At 47.6% G+C, this 16513-nt stretch overlaps 1 long non-coding RNA gene across 1 annotated transcript; it reads right to left on the bottom strand.

The window, feature by feature from the left end:
• Positions 1–13619: 13619 nt before the first annotated feature.
• Positions 13620–14887, bottom strand: LOC120097913 (uncharacterized). Its single transcript, XR_005495802.2, has 3 exons — positions 14731–14887; positions 14506–14609; positions 13620–14231 (listed from the first exon to the last, which is right to left on the bottom strand). It is a non-coding gene; the product is annotated as an uncharacterized LOC120097913 (long non-coding RNA).
• Positions 14888–16513: the final 1626 nt, after the last annotated feature.

The raw sequence follows: 16513 nt of genomic DNA, 5'->3' as shown, positions 1-16513 counted from the left end.
TTATTTTGATTAAATATGTAAGCCATTAATTTAAAATCAAAGGCTAAACTATAAAAGGGTATTCGCAGAGTGGTTCCGGCTCTCTTCCTAACCCCTGTACCCTACTCCTAGCTATTCTTACAGGTTCTCAATTAGTAGCTAATTAGTGTTTAGTGTAGCCTCTTCCTGCTCCACCATGGACACAGGCTCCTCCTCCGGCTTTTCCCTTTCTCCTTCTGCTTCTTTATCAGATATTCTCTCTCTCTCTCTGTCTCTCTCTCTCTCTCTCTCTCTCTCTCTGTGTGTGTGTGTGTGTGTGTGTGTGTGTGTGTGTGTCTGCCTCTGTCTTTGTATCCCTGTCTCTGTCTCTCTGTCTGTCTCTGTCTCTCTGTCTGTCTCTGTCTCTCTCTCTGTCTCTGTCTCCCCCTCCCCCCATGTTACATTTTTATAAAAGTCTCTAATACCTGCAGGGCAGTTTTGGGCTCAGGGAAGAGCTGAGAGGACACCACGGATCTTCTCATTCAGATACAGCGTCCTTCCTTCTCAACGCCTCCCAGCACTGCTGATGCATCCCTGCATCCGTGCATCTGTCCATCCGTCCATCCCATCATCCCAAACTGTAGCTTTCACAGGGCTTGCCTTCTGTGTTTTACACTCTGTGGGTTTGCACACGTGTTTAACGGCACACATCCCTCCTAACAACGCCAGTAACTGAGTATTTCTCATTGCCCCGGAGAGTCTCTGTGTTCTGCGTAGTCACCCCCCCCCCCGATCCCCATTCTTGGCCAACACTAATCTTTTTAACATCTTTATCGTTTTCCCTTCCCCGGGTGTCATTTAGCTGAAATGACGCAGGACAATGTCTTTGTAGGTCTGCTACTTCTTGTGGTTATGGAATGGTGGAGATGCTATCCTTTATATAGGAAATGTTTCTTTGGCTTGTGGTTCTTGCTGTGAGTGTGCTGGCATCTGCTTTGCTCGTGGTGAAACTCTGGTTGGATTAACTCCTGGCAGGAAAACAAAAGGGCAAAGGATGGTGCATAAGAGACCGCACAGTGGGAGAAGAAGCAGGCTGTGGTAAACCTGGCACAAGGAACATTGGCCCAGAGCCCAGGGCCGATTCAGACAGGAGGCAGTAGACTCAACATGGGATAGGAAACCCCTTCTTGTTATTACACCCTCCCTTTCCTTCCTCTTCCTCTTCTCTCTCTCTCTCTCTCTCTCTCTCTCTCTCTCTCTCTCTCTCTCTCTCCTTATGAACATACATGTGTGTATGTGTGTGTATGTGTGTATGTGGTGTACACACTTACAGGTGAAGGCTCGACATTTATATCTGGTGCCTTGATAAACTCCCCCACTTAATTCTTTGAGACAGTGTCTCTCCCTGAACCTGAGCTAACCAGTTCAGCTAGACTGAGCACCAGACAGCCCTGGAGATCTTACCAATCCTGTTGTCTGTTACACCCATGCCAAAAGTGCTTTTTACATGGTTGCTGGGATCTGGGCTTGGGTCCTCATACTTCTGCAGCTCCCAACCTGGGAAGCATTTTAGAAATGCTTATTCTGGGGCCTGGTCTAGACTCAGAATCTGTCAAGGACAGGTGGTTGTGAGGGCCCAGCAGCTCTCCAGGGGTCTCTAAGCCAGAGCAGCAATAGTACCATGTGTAAGAGCAGAGGGACTTCCTGGTTGGCTCCTGAGTTGTTGGGTCACCTTGTCACCTCACCTTTGGCTCCCTGGTCTATCTGACTCGGGGTTCACTCTCCTGTAGAGATCTCCTGGGCTGATCCCTGTGACTGCTTTGACATCTCCACGAAAACTTAAGTTAGTCACGTGCACAGAAGACACCAGAACGGAGCCCAGGTGGGACGAATGTTCATAGCTGTTTGTCAAACAGAGCTAAGCCGCCGTCGGGGGACTTGAGGTGATGTATGTAAATCGAGTTTGGTCCCATCATAATTGCTCAGCAAATATTCACAATTGCCACCGTTAGAGACAACAGTTCTCTAACAAATTGTTCTAAAGTCCCAGAGCCTGGCAATCCTGCGTCGAGAAACCCAGGAGGCCTGGGCTGTCCCGGTAAACAGCATTCTGTGAATGCAGAGGAGGAGCACATGGATGAGGGAGGGAGTGGAGGGAGGAGTGTGACGGCCCCGCTGGGTCTCAATTGAAAAGGACACACCATTTCAGCTGGAGACACTCAAAACATCATTACGTGGGAATCACCAAGCAAATTCAGTGGCTGGCATCACTGTGTTAATGTGTTAATAATAATCCCGCCGTTAGAAGGGAGCGGTGCTGTTAGCATTCAAGGCCACTTAAATTTTAAAGAGTCATTTTATGGAAAGTTTTAATTAGGTCTGGATTGTAACTAACGTTCTCTTTAAAACGGTGGTGAGCGTCTGATTAGGTCTGGGTTTCAGAGATGGGATGGGAGCTGGATTTTACACATGTCTTTCCTGTCAGGTCCAAAGAGCCAAAGAGGTTTTTCATTTTGTTTTGTTTTCGTTTTTGTTTTTGTTTTGAGGTGGGGTCCTCTACATGAGTTTTATGTTGTGGGTACTGGACCCACTAGAACATTCCAGCATGGGTACATGGGTATCCTCTGGCCCTTTGTGTAGGGAGAAGGCAAGTGAGTCCTCCAGGAGGAAGACTCTGATCCTGAACCCAAAACTGCAGTCCTTGCTTCTTTCCTCTCAGAGTCCCTGAGTTCCAACTGCCCTCAGCAGTCAGAGACCTTCAGAGACAACTGTGTGTTTCTACTTCCCCGTGCCTCCTCCTCTCTTCCTTAGAGAATCCCACCAATGTGGCAGGCCCAACTGCAGCTTCTGTCTTTCTTGTGGTATGAGCACGTTGCATCCAAGTCAACGAGGTTCACAAGGGCCTACGTCAGAAAGCTGGCTTTGGTGTGTGAGCTTTGTTCTTTGGTGTGTGAGGCCTGTTAATCTTCCAGACTCTGTTTCTTCGTGTATAAAACAGGAGCAAGACATACTTAGCAATGTCACTGTGAGGAGGTGAGCTCATCTAACAAGTAAGTGGGTCATACAGTAAGTGGGTGTGTAGTAATCCTCACCACCACCCATCACTTCTGCTCACTCCAGCCTTTAGTTCTGTTCTTCCTGTGTTCTCCTTTACCTAGTCTGTGGTTCCTTCCTTTAGCCCTGGGATTAAGGACTTAGCTAACTCTGAACTTTCTCCATGCCCCCAACTGTTTCCTTGCATGGTGACAGACAACCCCTGTTGACATACAGACTTACACCCTACCCTGTCATGCAGGACACTTAATACCTTGTTAATGGTTCAGTCAGTACCACTCATCTCCTGGGCTGTGGCTCACAATGGAGCCATAGGATATGCTCTGTTAGTATGTTATTTAAACAAAAAGGCAGTGAGTCCAAATAGACACATGGGGCCTTTTTCCTGTGGTGACACCAAGGAAGCAAGCCTGGGTGTGGGATGTGGTTTGTATGGGCCCTATTGCTGTGAGTTTCTTGAGGGTTGGGAGGCTGGCAGGAAGCAAGATTCTCAGGGACTATGGTGCATCTCACCCACATTCATGACTGGGCAGGAGGGAGCATGGAGAACAGGATGGTCTCAGTCAACCATCCTAAAGGGAACTTTGGGCTTTCGCTGACAAAACCAGGATAGGGCTACAGAAAGATAGGTACCATCAAACCACGCTTCTGTTGGGTGTCTTCAGAGGAGTTGACTGGTCTCCGTGTATGCAAGGACTGCCTCTAGGTTTCCTGCTGTACTCAGCTACCTCACAGGTCATGTTGGTAACACTGTTCCTCTGTAGCAGGAGAGGAATCCCTTAGGATCTAAAGTTCTGGCCTTACAGATTTTGAATTCTGGATGCCTACCCTGTACCAGGTCCATAATGGGGAAACAACATGGAGATATTTTTCCCTTCCTTTCCTCTCCCTCCCCCTTCCCCTCCCCTCCCCTCCCCTCCCCTCTCCTCTCCTCCTCTCCTCTCCTCTCATTGCCTTTTGTCTACTCAATGGGCAAAAGAAAACCCTTCCTTCAGTTGCAGGTGCCTTCAAGGCACCTGCCACCTGCCACCTGCCACCTGCTACCTGCCACCTACCACCTGCCACCTGCCACCTGCCACCTGCCACCTGCCACCTGCCACCTGCCACCTGCCACCTGCACCTGCCACCTGCCACCTGCCACCTGCCACCTGCCACCTGCCACCTGCTGGTGGACAGTACAACCTGATCATGTCTGTAGCTATCAAATGTCCTGCTTTAGAAAACCCAGCCGATTGTTGGAGGAATGACAGGCAAACTCTGAATGACTAAACTATTTCCTAGCTAATTTAGTCCTGCCATCTTTAGCTGGTTTAATCAGTTCTCATTTGCCAATGGATAAATTGTCTTCATCATAGACTTAACCACGCAGCTAATACGGTTTTGAGATAGATTGACTAACAAAGCCCTAATTGAGGGGAAATAATGAGATGAATTCAGAAGTCCGAAGGCCAACGAATAGACCAGAAATGCCGGTGGCAAAACTCAGCTGCCAAGTGTGTCTACAGCTGCGACAAACGCCTGTGCTCCTGCTTTGTGCACGGTGGGGCTAGAAATAATTCTTTGTTGAAGTTGGGGACTAAGTGAGCACCAGCCCAGCAGTGACCGCCAGGATGGAAAAGTACTGAGAAGTTCGCCTGCCTTGGAGATTGAGCTGAGGTGTGAAGTTTAAGGTAAGACAGGGACAGTGGTATCAGAGTCGGAGCAGAAGACAAAGCGCTCAGACCGGACAGCCTGCGGGATCGAAATCGAGAGCTCTGGAGGCTCCAAACTGACAAAGGCAGGTACGGAGCAAGAAGGGAGAGACCGAGACCCAGCTCTGATTGCCATGGGTGTTGTCCACTTCTTGGTTGAAAGTTTCTGTTGTTCCGTTTCAGTCCGTGATGAGGTTTGCTTTTCCATGTGTTAGATTTTCATCTCTGTGATCGCCTACCTGAGAGAAAAAAATGTACTGGGGAACGATTTATTTTTAAGAATGTTTTCATCGGCCTCGGCCCACTGGGGTGGGGAGGAGTGCTTGTATTGTGGTGGATGTGTGTGTGTGTGTGTGTGTGTGTGTGTGTGTGTGTGTGTGAGAGAGAGAGAGAGAGAGAGACAGAGACAGAGACAGAGACAGAGACAGAGAGACAGAGAGACAGAGACAGAGGCAGAGACAGAGGCAGAGACAGAGACAGAGACAGAGAGACAGACAGAGACAGAGAGACAGACAGAGACAGAGACAGAGAGACAGACAGAGACAGAGAGACAGACAGAGACAGAGACAGAGAGACAGACAGAGACAGAGACAGAGAGAGAGAGGATAAAAACATATGCTGTCCTCTTTTCACCCAGCTATCGGTCTCTCAGTAGATGGCGCGGTGCTGGTACCTCACGGACATCCCCACAGCTGTGCTTCACTGATGTTCTAGGCTTCCCTCAACCCAAGCAGTTGACGATCAAGGTTACCCTTTGCGAGTCACGCTTCTGTCAACCTGAAGCCCGAGCACCTGTCTCTAAACCCACGACATTGTGTCAGCTGCCAGAACTTCTTTCACCCTGCCTCCTGCTTGGTGTTAAAGTTCTGCCTCAGGAGAGGGGAAGCCATGAACCATGAGACACCTAAGACCCCTGTCTTCTATTTTGGTAACCGAGGTCCCAGAAAAGCTCTTGGCTTGGTGAAATTCCCAAAAGTACCATGGGAATAACCAAAGCACTCTCCAGCAATGTCTCAGTACCCACCTGGCTTCTGAATACACCTCAAAATTTTAAAAAATGGGTTTATTTAGTTGGGAATGCTGGTGGTCAGAAACGACACTCTGAAGCTAAATGCACATTGGGGACTGATGGGACCTTGTGAGGGAGCAGACTGGACACAGCCTGGAGCTCTCCTTGTGCATTCTCTCTCTCTCTCTCTCTCTCTCTCTCTCTCTCTCTCTCTCTCTCTCTCTCTCTTTCTCTCTGAGTTCCACCTTCTTATGAGGAAATAAAGGTAATTTTACCTTGTTCTAGGATATTTGAGCCTGTTTCTACTTGTGGTGTGGATCAGCCCTTAGCACACACCTTTAATCCCTCTGGCTGGAATACAGACATGCTCCCAGTACTCACCTTTAATCCCAAACAATGGCGGTAAAGTTAGTTTGTAGAAGGAAGCACCCATGTTTGAAAGTGATGTGTAATTGAGGGGCAGACAAAGTGAGGAATCATGGGTCTGTCCATGTGTACTCTTTGAATGGTGGTTTGGTCCCTGGGGGGCTCTGGTTGGTTGGTATTGTTCTTATGGGGTTGCAAACCCCTTCAGTGCCTTCAATCCTTTCTCTAACTCCTCCATTGGGGACCTCATTCTCAGTTCAATGGTTGGCTGCAAGCATTCACCTCTGTATTTGTCACGCTCTGGCAGAGCCTCTCATGAGACAGCTGTATCAGACTCCTGTCAGCATGAACTTCTTGGCATCCACAATAGTGTCTGGGTTTGGTGGCTGTTTATGGGCTGGATCCCCAGGTGAGGCAGTCTTCTCTGGATGGCCTTTTTCCTTCCGTCTGTGCTCCAAACTTTGTCTGCATATTTCCTCCTATGAATATTTTTGTTCCCCCTTCTAAGAAGGACTGAAGCATCCACACTTATTGGGCATCACTGGGAGGAGAAGCTCTTAGTCCTGCCAAGGCTCGATGCCCCAGTGTAGGGGAATGGCATGGTGGGGAGGCAGGAAGGGATGGGTGGGTGGGTGGGGAAACACCCTCATAGAAGCAGGGGGAGGAGGGATGGGATAGGGAGTTTATGGACAGGAAACCAGGAAAGGGGATAACATTTGATATGTAAATAAACAATATCCAATAAAAGAAAAAAAAAAAACAGTGACGAATCAGGGAAAGATCTGACAGAGTAGGATCTGCCCAACTCTCAGGAGGAGAAGAGAGAGTAGAGGGAAGCTACTTAATGGAGAGACAGCACAGGAGAAGAGAGTACAGTTCAGGAATACAGTGGGGCTCATGGAGAGCAGGACAGTAGAGTTGAAAGGGAGAGTAGAGCAGCCCAGAGAGGGAGCAGGAGGCAGTGTTGCCGGGAGAGTTTTATAGAGACAGAGCGAGAACAGGACAGACACAGGTGAAGACAGAGCAAGCAGGAGAATGAGAAGCCAGAAGATTAGAATGAGAAGGGTAGAGAAGATGAGAAGAGTTTGCCAGAGTCTGTTTGGGGCCAAACAGAATAATTCGAGGCTAAGAGAGAAACTACGTTGAATCAGTCAGCTTGGAGAGATTGTACAGAGTCTAGAAGCTTCCAGGCCTGGGCCTAGGATAGCAGAGAGAGGCAGTAATACTCCCAGACAACAAATACAACAGGAGAATAAAACTTACTTTACACTACCTCTTCAAGCCCATCTAAAAAAGAATTTTGCCTGTAGAACATAGTAAATTATTTTCCCATCTAATCATGTTTGTATAAAGACTAAAGACCAAACTGAATGTCTATCATTAATATCTTCCTTATCTGGCTTTACCTCTGAGAGTCACACTATGCTCAGAGAGGCTGCCAAGAGGCACACCCACACACACACACACACACACACACACACACACACACACACACACACACTTGCTTGCCCACAGTCAGAGGAGCCCTAGCCTCCACTTTAACTGTGTCCGCACACCTCACTTTCGTGCCTACATCTGAACAAGCAAAGTACCCCAAGAAACCCTCCTCCAGTCTCACTTACAAAGGGAAACTACAGAAGAGAAAACACAATCCAGATCACTACTTGCAGGTAACTTTAAAACTGCTCAATCTTTAAACTCTGCTGGGCGTTCCATCCCTTGAACAAAGTAACTTAGAAAGTTACAAAGTCACAAACGGCCATTGTAAGCCAAAGTGTGTCTCTTTCAAAAACCCCGCGCTCAGATTCTTAGTGTGTACTGTCTTTTTCCTCAATGTCTTTTTTTTCCCTCTAAATGTTTGATTAATTCACTAACTTTACTTCATTCTGTCTAGTCCTGAAATGCTTTTCTATAGTGTAACCAAGGGCCTGGCTTTAATGACATCAGAGATGGCTCATGCTGGCCTCAGAGCCTTCAATGCTGCCCTTCAAAGTTTGATCTTTTTTTTTTAATATTTGGATTGATTCTCTGTGAATTTCACATCATGCACCCCCAGTCCCACTCATTTCTGAATCCTTCCATATCCTCCCCCTGTCCTTTCAACCTCCCCACAAAGACACCAAAAAGTAAAAACAAAAATCACCACAACAATCTAGCTGTGGAAGCTGTGGTGTGTCACACACCCTTTTCCCTACACATCTTCACTCCCAGGTATCCCCTGCAGTGACTCATTGGTGTGATTCAAGGCCTCCGGCTTCTGCTCCGCTATCAATACTGGATCCTCACCAGGACTCCTGTTAGGTGTTCTGTTGCCCTGCACCATGGAGATCCAGGACAAGCTTTTGATCTTCAGGACTGCCCCCTTCCCTCCCCTAGCAGTTCATAGCTGGGGTAGATGCTGGGATGGGCCAACTCAAAGCCCTGGATTTGGGCCTGGTTGTGGCTGAGTTAGTTATTCAGCCCACTGGCAATCCTGAGCCGGCCCCTTCGCTCATTGGCTGAGGCACTCAGGAGAACAGACTCTGCACTTTGATTGGGTGCCAAGGTAGAACAGGTTTCATCTTTCAGGGTATCTGACCTAGATGGTACACCTCACAATGGTCATTCAGAATTCTCCAGTGCACCCTGACCCTGTGTGTAGGGTTGGAAGACCAAGCCCTCCACCCCTCAGTTGTTAACTTCTTTTGTTCCCTTTTTTAAGTAGCTCACCACTGTACTTCTCAGCCGCTGGAGAGCACTCCAACAATCCCAGTCCTCCACACAGCCACTTCTGAACTAAATGTATTTTTAGAAGGAGTATATTCAGAAGCAGGTTTTTGACAATTTCAAATATTAGGCTTTGGAACATCTCTATCCTTACCAAATGAACAATGGCGGGGATGTATCCTTAATTTCAAGAAGACTCATTAAACATTTCCATCTCCATACACAATTAGCAAGAGTCAAAGTGGCCATGATTAGTCAAGCCTCACAATTAAAATCCTGTTTGATGAACTTTCAAAATAAAATGCCATTATCCTCCAGAACCTCAATCATCTCTGATAACGAAGCTCTCAATTAATTCTTTTGTTCTTCACAAAAAAAAAAAAAAAAGATTCACAATACTGGTTCAGAATTCTCTTATGTGTCATCATCTGTGAGAGGCAAATCTTACAAACCACTCATGTCTTCTAAAAGGAACAAGGAATCGATCTGGGTATATGATTTATGGGCAAGTAATACTTTCCTTACAATAACTGTGCCTGATAATTATTTTCCTTGATCATCTTCGCAATAAATTATTATCTGTGATTGTTGGTAGTTCCAGGCAATTATTCATAAAATAATGGCGGCTAGACTAAGTGACCTTATACTGGTTTGTCTTTCAGATGTACTGCACACTAAGTGGATGATCTCTGTGATCTGATCCTTACCCTTCAATATTTTCTTCCTCCTCTCCTCCTCCTGCCTCTTCTTTCTCTTCCTCCACCTCTTCCTCCTCTCCCCTTGTGATGGTTTTTTTATGCTTGGCCCAGGGAGTGGCACTATTAGGTGTGACCTTGATGGAGTAGGTGCATCAGTGTGGGTGTGGGTGTGACCCTGTTGGAGTGGGTGTGTCACTGTGGGCGTGGCTTTAAGACCCTCATCCTAGCTGCCTGGAAGTCAGTATTCTGCTAGCAGCCTTCAGGTGAAGATGTAGAACTCTCAGCTCCTCCTGCACCATGCCTGCCTGGATGCTTCCCTGCTCCCACACTTGATGACAGTGGACTGAACCTCTGAACCTGTAAGCCAGCCCCAGTTAAATGTTGTCCTTATAAGAGTTGCCTTGATCATGGTGTCTGTTCACAGCAGTAAATCCCTAACTGACACTGTTACTGTGTCTACTGTGAGCCACTTCTCCTCCAAGCACCGTGAAGTTCTGTGGTTTGTGAGGCAAAAACCTTTACTAACTTCTTGCTTCCTACACTAGAGCATACGGCAACCATGGCACCCATGCTTCCTTCCATGCATCCTCCTAAGGCGTGGCTTGAGAAGTACCTGGAAATAACGAATCACCATGTTCAGATGGGTCGCAGGATACACGTCTAGGGCAACCCGCAGGGAGATGAGCTTGGGCTTAGCTCTTTACTCTTTACTCCAAGATGCTGGCTGCTGTGTCCCACAGAGATGGGAGCAATCGTTGTGCTAGACTCTGCAGCGTGATTGGGAATAAACATTGACTGACACATAGTGACTAGGCAATACCAGGTTAGGAGGTGGTTGTGAGGACATGGTGGTGCTTGATGGCCGCCACGTACACACAGAGAGGGGGCATTCGGTGAGGGCTAGGAAGGCACACAGAGGGTCTGTCAAGGGAGCTCATGGGTGTAGGCACAAGCGCACAGCACAAGTGCGAAACGGCAGTTGTAGAGCCTGTAGAGACGGTGAGATTACAGTCTGTCTGGGAGGTAAAGAAGAACCACTGTGGGTGTGACGAAAGCCGCACTGTTAGTGGGTGAGAACTTTAAAAAGCATGCTCTCACAGCAGTGAGCTCTCCGGAGTAGGGGAGGTCAGAGGAAGGCACATAAATCTGCTGGAAACATAACCACGGATTGAGAAGGAGCCATAGTCCAACCACATCTGCCTTTCCCCACTCCCTGCAAGGGAAAATCTGCTTGGGGATCCAAGTTAACAATCTAAGGATGTTTTCAGCTCTCTGGAGTAAAAAGCACAGTCTACTTGAGATGAGAAAAATGCTGCTTGCCACTGTTAAAATGTTCTCTGTTGGTAGTTCTCTGGGAGAAACTACTCGGTCTGCTAAAAATTTAAATACCCACAAGTAAAAACAAAGATGGCCAATAAGAAACGTGTCATGGAAATAAAACAGAAAACAGAGAGGCCCCCTTTTCTCGTCCCTTTTATCTCTTCAGAAGTGCGGCTCTGTGGCAACTTACCAGCGTTTTCATCCATCCTTCCCGTCATTAGCATTTGGGGAAAGCCTAAAACTGTCAGCGGGAGACAGGCACCATGTACAAACCAGAAATGCAGTTAGGGAAAATGAGAAAGGGAAACTCTTAAAGCCAAGGATAGAGTGTTTCATTAAACCTGAAGATGATGCTAAAAAAAAAAAATCCTGTCTGACGTTAAAAATTGTAGGCTGCCGAGATGTTATCATTAAGCCTTCTTTGCATGCTCTGAAGTGTAAAATCAATTACCCAGACATCCTCACACTCAAAAAATGCTGAGGCCACTGGTGTGGGCAGGTGGAGCCGGAGCTGGCTCTGGTGCAAGCCCCATGCTGAGGTGGGTAGCTCCCTAAGAGAAACCTGTCAGCCGGTCACCCATTCGCTCTCACATCTCACACAGCAGGCAAGGTGCAAGGCATCAGGACTGGGTACCAGGATAGGGCTCAAACCCACAGCAGGCTTGGCCACAGCCTGGAGGGAATTCTACAGCATGGGGGGGGGGAGAGAAAATTAGGAGAGTTGGGTCAGGACCACGTGGCTCTGATGGTGCAGTGTGCAGGCCTAGTGCATTCTGGGTCTTCTATTCCATCCCTAGCATCACAAAAGCAGGAGCCACGGGCAGATTGTTCCCCAGTCAAAGTGAGCTAGCTAGAGGAACAGAAAAGAGGACATCGGTTAAGGCCGACTGGGTTGGGCGTTGTGGAACTGTCTTCGTGTCTCACCTGAGGGGTAAGATTCATGTACACAGGGATGTCATATCATAGCTAAGTGAACCAAGAAGTCTCAGTGGCTTGTTGATCTAGGATGGTGTAATGACGTCACAGTCCTCCATTCCCCCTTAGCTTCCTAGAGCTGAACTTTCTAGGGGGAAACAGATACTGTGAGGTCTGGTGCGACTTGAGGAGCCGCATCTCACGTGGCTTTAAGCTTGAGAACCCCATGTGTTCTCATTGGTAGAACTCAGGGCTGAGGAGGGTAGGGACTCTGATGTGGTGTCTGGACGAGCAGTTCAGACAACAACATGCATCCTGACTGACATGACAGCTCGCTAAGCTCAGGGAAGTCAGAGGAGTGAGCGTGTGCCCGGCCTTTGAGAGAGGGCATGAGCCAGGGAAGATGGAAGGTAGAGAATGGTAGTGGGGTAGGAGGGAAAGGGAAACCATGTTGTTATTCTAGGGAAGGTATGTGAGCAGAGACTGTCTGTGGTGTGGAAACAGAGAGAACCCCCTGAGGCTGTCAGCCTTGGCGACCTGCGCTGCAGCAACTGAGGAGATACGGTTTCTAGTACCAGTTGGTGGAGACTGGGGAGATGGCTCGGCAGTTAGGAGAGTCCGGCATCCCCGCAGGGGACTCGAGTTTAGTTCTCAATACCCACCCTGGGAGGCTCACAGCTACCTGTGACTCTAGCAATCTGAGACTCTCTTCTTGTCACCTATCTGTGACGCCAACACACACACACACACACACACACACACACACACACACACACACACACACAGGCAAAGCAGACATTAAAAAAATTAAATGACATTTAAAAAAAAGTCATCGATGCTAGAGAAGGAAGGGGCTAATCTTCTCAGTGTTTACTTGCTGCTCTCACCCTGGATATACACAGCAGACATGTTTGTATGTTTGTATGTTTGTATGTTTGTATGTATGTATGTGTGTATATGTATTTATTTATTTATTTATTTATTTTTACTTTTTCACTTTATATCCTGCTCACTGCCCTCCTCCCACAATTTTCCTGCCATGCCCCATCCCCTTCTCTGAGTGTGTGGGCCCCCTCTGGGTATCCCCTCACCTCTTTGAGGCTAGGCGCTTCCTCTCCCACTGAGGCCAGACAAGGCAGCCCAGCTAGAAGAACATATCCCATGTACAAGCAACAGCTTTTGGGAGAGCCCCCTGCTCCAGTTGTTCAAGACCCATGTGAAGACCAAGCCGCACATCTGCTACGTATGTGTGGGGAGGCCAAGGTCTGGCCCATGTTTGCTCTTTGGTTGGTGGTTCAGTCATTTTGAGCCCCAAAGGCCTGGGTTAGTTGACTCTGTTGGTCTCCCGTGGAATTCTTATCCCCTTCAGGGCCCACAATCCTTCCTTCAATTCTTCCATAAGAATCCCCGAGTGCCAGCCACTGTTTGGCTGTGGGCGTCTATGTCTGTCTGAGTCAGCTGCTGGGTGGCGCCTCTCAGAGGGCAGCCATGCTAGACCCCAACAGATATTGTCCTATATCTCTCGGTATACCAACTTGATACCCGTGGTTAATAGTTGACCATGAAATGCCTCTTGTAGGCCCTGTTATTGATCGTTTGCTACCAAGCTTGTGGCACTAGGTTGGAATGTTTGGCCATCGATGCTAGAGAAGGAAGGCTAAGCTGCTCATTGTTTACTTGCTGCCTTCCCCCTGGATATACACAGCAAACGTGTTTTTGTTCTTTTCCACTTATTCACTTTATATCCCATTCTTGCCCCCTCCCAACCATCCCCTCCTACAGTCCTTCCCCCCATCCCTCATCCCCTTCTCCTAGGAGTGGGCGGTAGGATGTATAGGAAGAAGTAGGTCATTGGGAGAGCTTCTTGGAGATGCTTCTCAGTGGCTCTTCCTGTAGCCCCCTACTTGCTGTCTGCTCTGGGCTGGAGAGCATCTTCTATCATGGCCCTGCTTTTATGATATTCCGCCTCCCAGCAGGCCCCAAACTAGAGAGCTAATAGGCTACAGCTGAACTCAAAAGCTGGGAGCCCAAACAAATACTTCTTCTAACTTGTTGGTCAGACACTTGGTCACAACACTGGTGAAAACTAGAGACTGTAGGGTATAGAGAAGGACATAGAGAAGGCTAGAACATACCATTTATTCTTCGCCTACCATTGTCTCCTCCTGAGTCGTAGGCTTGCCAAATCCCTTCCATTACCAGATGAACGTACCAGCCAGCACCCAATATCAGAAGCTCCATTCTTTTTTCCTTTCTTCTCTTGAAGACACATTTATATCGTTTTATGTATATGAGTCTTTGCCTGCATGTGTGTCTGTGTATCATGTGCATGCAGTGCTCACGGAAGTTAGAAGAGCACGCCAGACGCCTGGAACTGGAGTGATGAATGGTTGTGGGCTGCCTGGTTAGCTGCTGAGAACCAATGTCGATCTCATCCAACACTGAGAAGTGCTCTTAATTGCCGAGCCAGCTCTCCAGCCCCAAGAGAGGTCTGCTCCATCTGCACAAGGAAGTCTGAAAAGGAGGTTGGTAAAGAAGTGGGGAAAGCCAACCACTAAAGGTAGGATATGGGATTCACAGACTGGGGTGCGTTCTGTGCAATGGGCTCCATCATAACGGAGACAGGGGACTGACTAGACTGAGAGGTGGAATGGCGAGGTCTCCCTCTTGCTGTTGACCCTCTTTCCAAGTAAACATATCGGAGAAGGTTGTCTTCGTGTAGATCCCGCTGCTGTAACACAATACCTACAAGCATCATTTATAGGAAAAGAGACATGGTTTTGCTCACCTTTCTGGGGGCTGTGGCATCCAGGAATAGGACTCCAACATCTACGGGCGGGTGGTGAGGGTTCTTGTAACAGCCCACAGTAAAATGCAAGGGGCTAGCAGGGTCTGTGGAGGAGAGAAAGCACAAATGCTGTATAGGAACCTTCTAGTAGCTCCTATAATCCTGGGGATAGGATCTCATAAAGATGCCGGTCCACTCTTCTCCTGTGACACAGGTGTCTCCTACCTGGCTCACCCTGACACTGCCATCCTGAGAGTGAGTTTCTGGATCAGTGGTTAAGAGCACTGACTGCTCTTCCATAGGTCCTGAGTTCAAATCCCAGCAACCTCATGGTGGTTCACAACCATCTGTAATGAGATCCGATGCCCTCTTCTGGTGTATCTGCAGACAGCGACAGTGTCATATATATATATATATATATATATATATATATATATATATATATAATAAATCTTTTAAAAAAAGAAGAAAATCTCAGTAAGGGAAAACATCACTCTGCTCCTACACGTACATTGACCTGTTTGTCTCAATGCCATTGGCAGAGCTGTGATGGTAGAGACTTGGGTAAAGTGTCTCTAGGAGTACTCAAGTATGCACTGATCTATGGATGTAAATACTTGGTGGTACACAGGAGTTAAAGATACGTAATACACTTACTAGAAGATGCACATAGCTTCTATGTCCTACGTTGATGTCCTGTGAGAGACCTCGAGGAAGCAAGACATTGCTTCAGACCTTCACAGTTCTGGATCAAGAGACATCTTTCCGAGATGCCACTGTTCTGCACAGCTTTATCCCAGGGTTACTGCCGTCTGTTCTGTTCTGGCCAACTTTACACCTAAGAAAAAATAACAAGAGTCTGACTCTATGAGACTAGGAGTTACTGTCTGGAAAAATCTTCTGTAGGCGCTGCCTCAGTTGACTGCATTCCACATACAGTAGGAAAAGTTCTGGTCAACAGTTGGTAATTGATGGCAGTGACAAAGAGAAATTAACAATTAATAATAATAATAATAATAATAATAATAATAATAATAATAGTGGTTTGTATATGCTCTGCCCAGGGAGTGGCACTATGAGAAGGTGTGGCCCTGTTGGAGTAGGTGTGGCCGTCTTGGAGGAGGTGTGGCCTTGTTGGAGTGGGTGTGGCCCTGTTGGAGTGGGTGTGGCCCTGTTGGAGTGGGTGTGGCCCTGTTGGAGTGGGTGTGGCCCTGTTGGAGTGGGTGTGGCCCTGTTGGAGTAGATGTGTCACTGTGGGTGTGGGCTATAAAACCCTCATCCTAGCTGCCTGGAAGTCAGTCTTCCACTAACAGCCTTCAGATGAAGATGTAGAACTCTCAGTTCTGCCTGCATCTGCCCCAAGCCTGCCTGGATATTGCAATGTTCCCGTCTTGATGATGGTGGACTGAACCTCTGAACCTGTAAGCCAGCCCCAATTAAATATCGTCCTTTTAATATTTGTCTTGGCCATGGTGTCTGTTCACAGCAGTAAAACCCTAAGACATCCTCTTTCTCCTCCTCCTCCTCTTCCTCACCACCACCACCACCACCATCATCATCACCATCATCATCATCATCATCATACCTCTCCTCCCCTGGAGTGGATTCATGAATACTTTCCCTCAAGAGTATGAACCATTTACCTGTACCCAAGGCATCATGCGAAAGAAACCAATAGTACTGGTCAACACTTCAAATCATGTCCACTCCATCCCGTTCCCTGGCTATTGTGTTAACCTTTTTCTTGGTGTTGAAATGAGCCGTGGCTCAGAACAGAGCTAGAAACGTTTCAAGAGAGGAGAAGGGAATGAAAAATGAAGTGCTCGTGAGGACGGGGCGGGAATTGGCAATTAGGGAGTGGGAAGGATTAATTAATGTTTTCTAGTTTAACATAATCACATTTCCCCGCCACTGTGGGCTGCGAAGTCAAAACGCAGGTGAAGAAAACATAATCAAATCAGTTTCTTTGAAATGTACTTTACACAGGATTAGTACGAGTTCCTTGATT

Source organism: Rattus norvegicus, chromosome 17, assembly GCF_036323735.1.
Source record: "Rattus norvegicus strain BN/NHsdMcwi chromosome 17, GRCr8, whole genome shotgun sequence".
In the NCBI taxonomy this organism is placed as follows: Eukaryota; Metazoa; Chordata; class Mammalia; order Rodentia; family Muridae; genus Rattus; species Rattus norvegicus.
The sequence above is the reverse complement of the archived record's forward strand: the minus strand, read 5'-3'. Positions and strand labels throughout refer to the sequence as shown.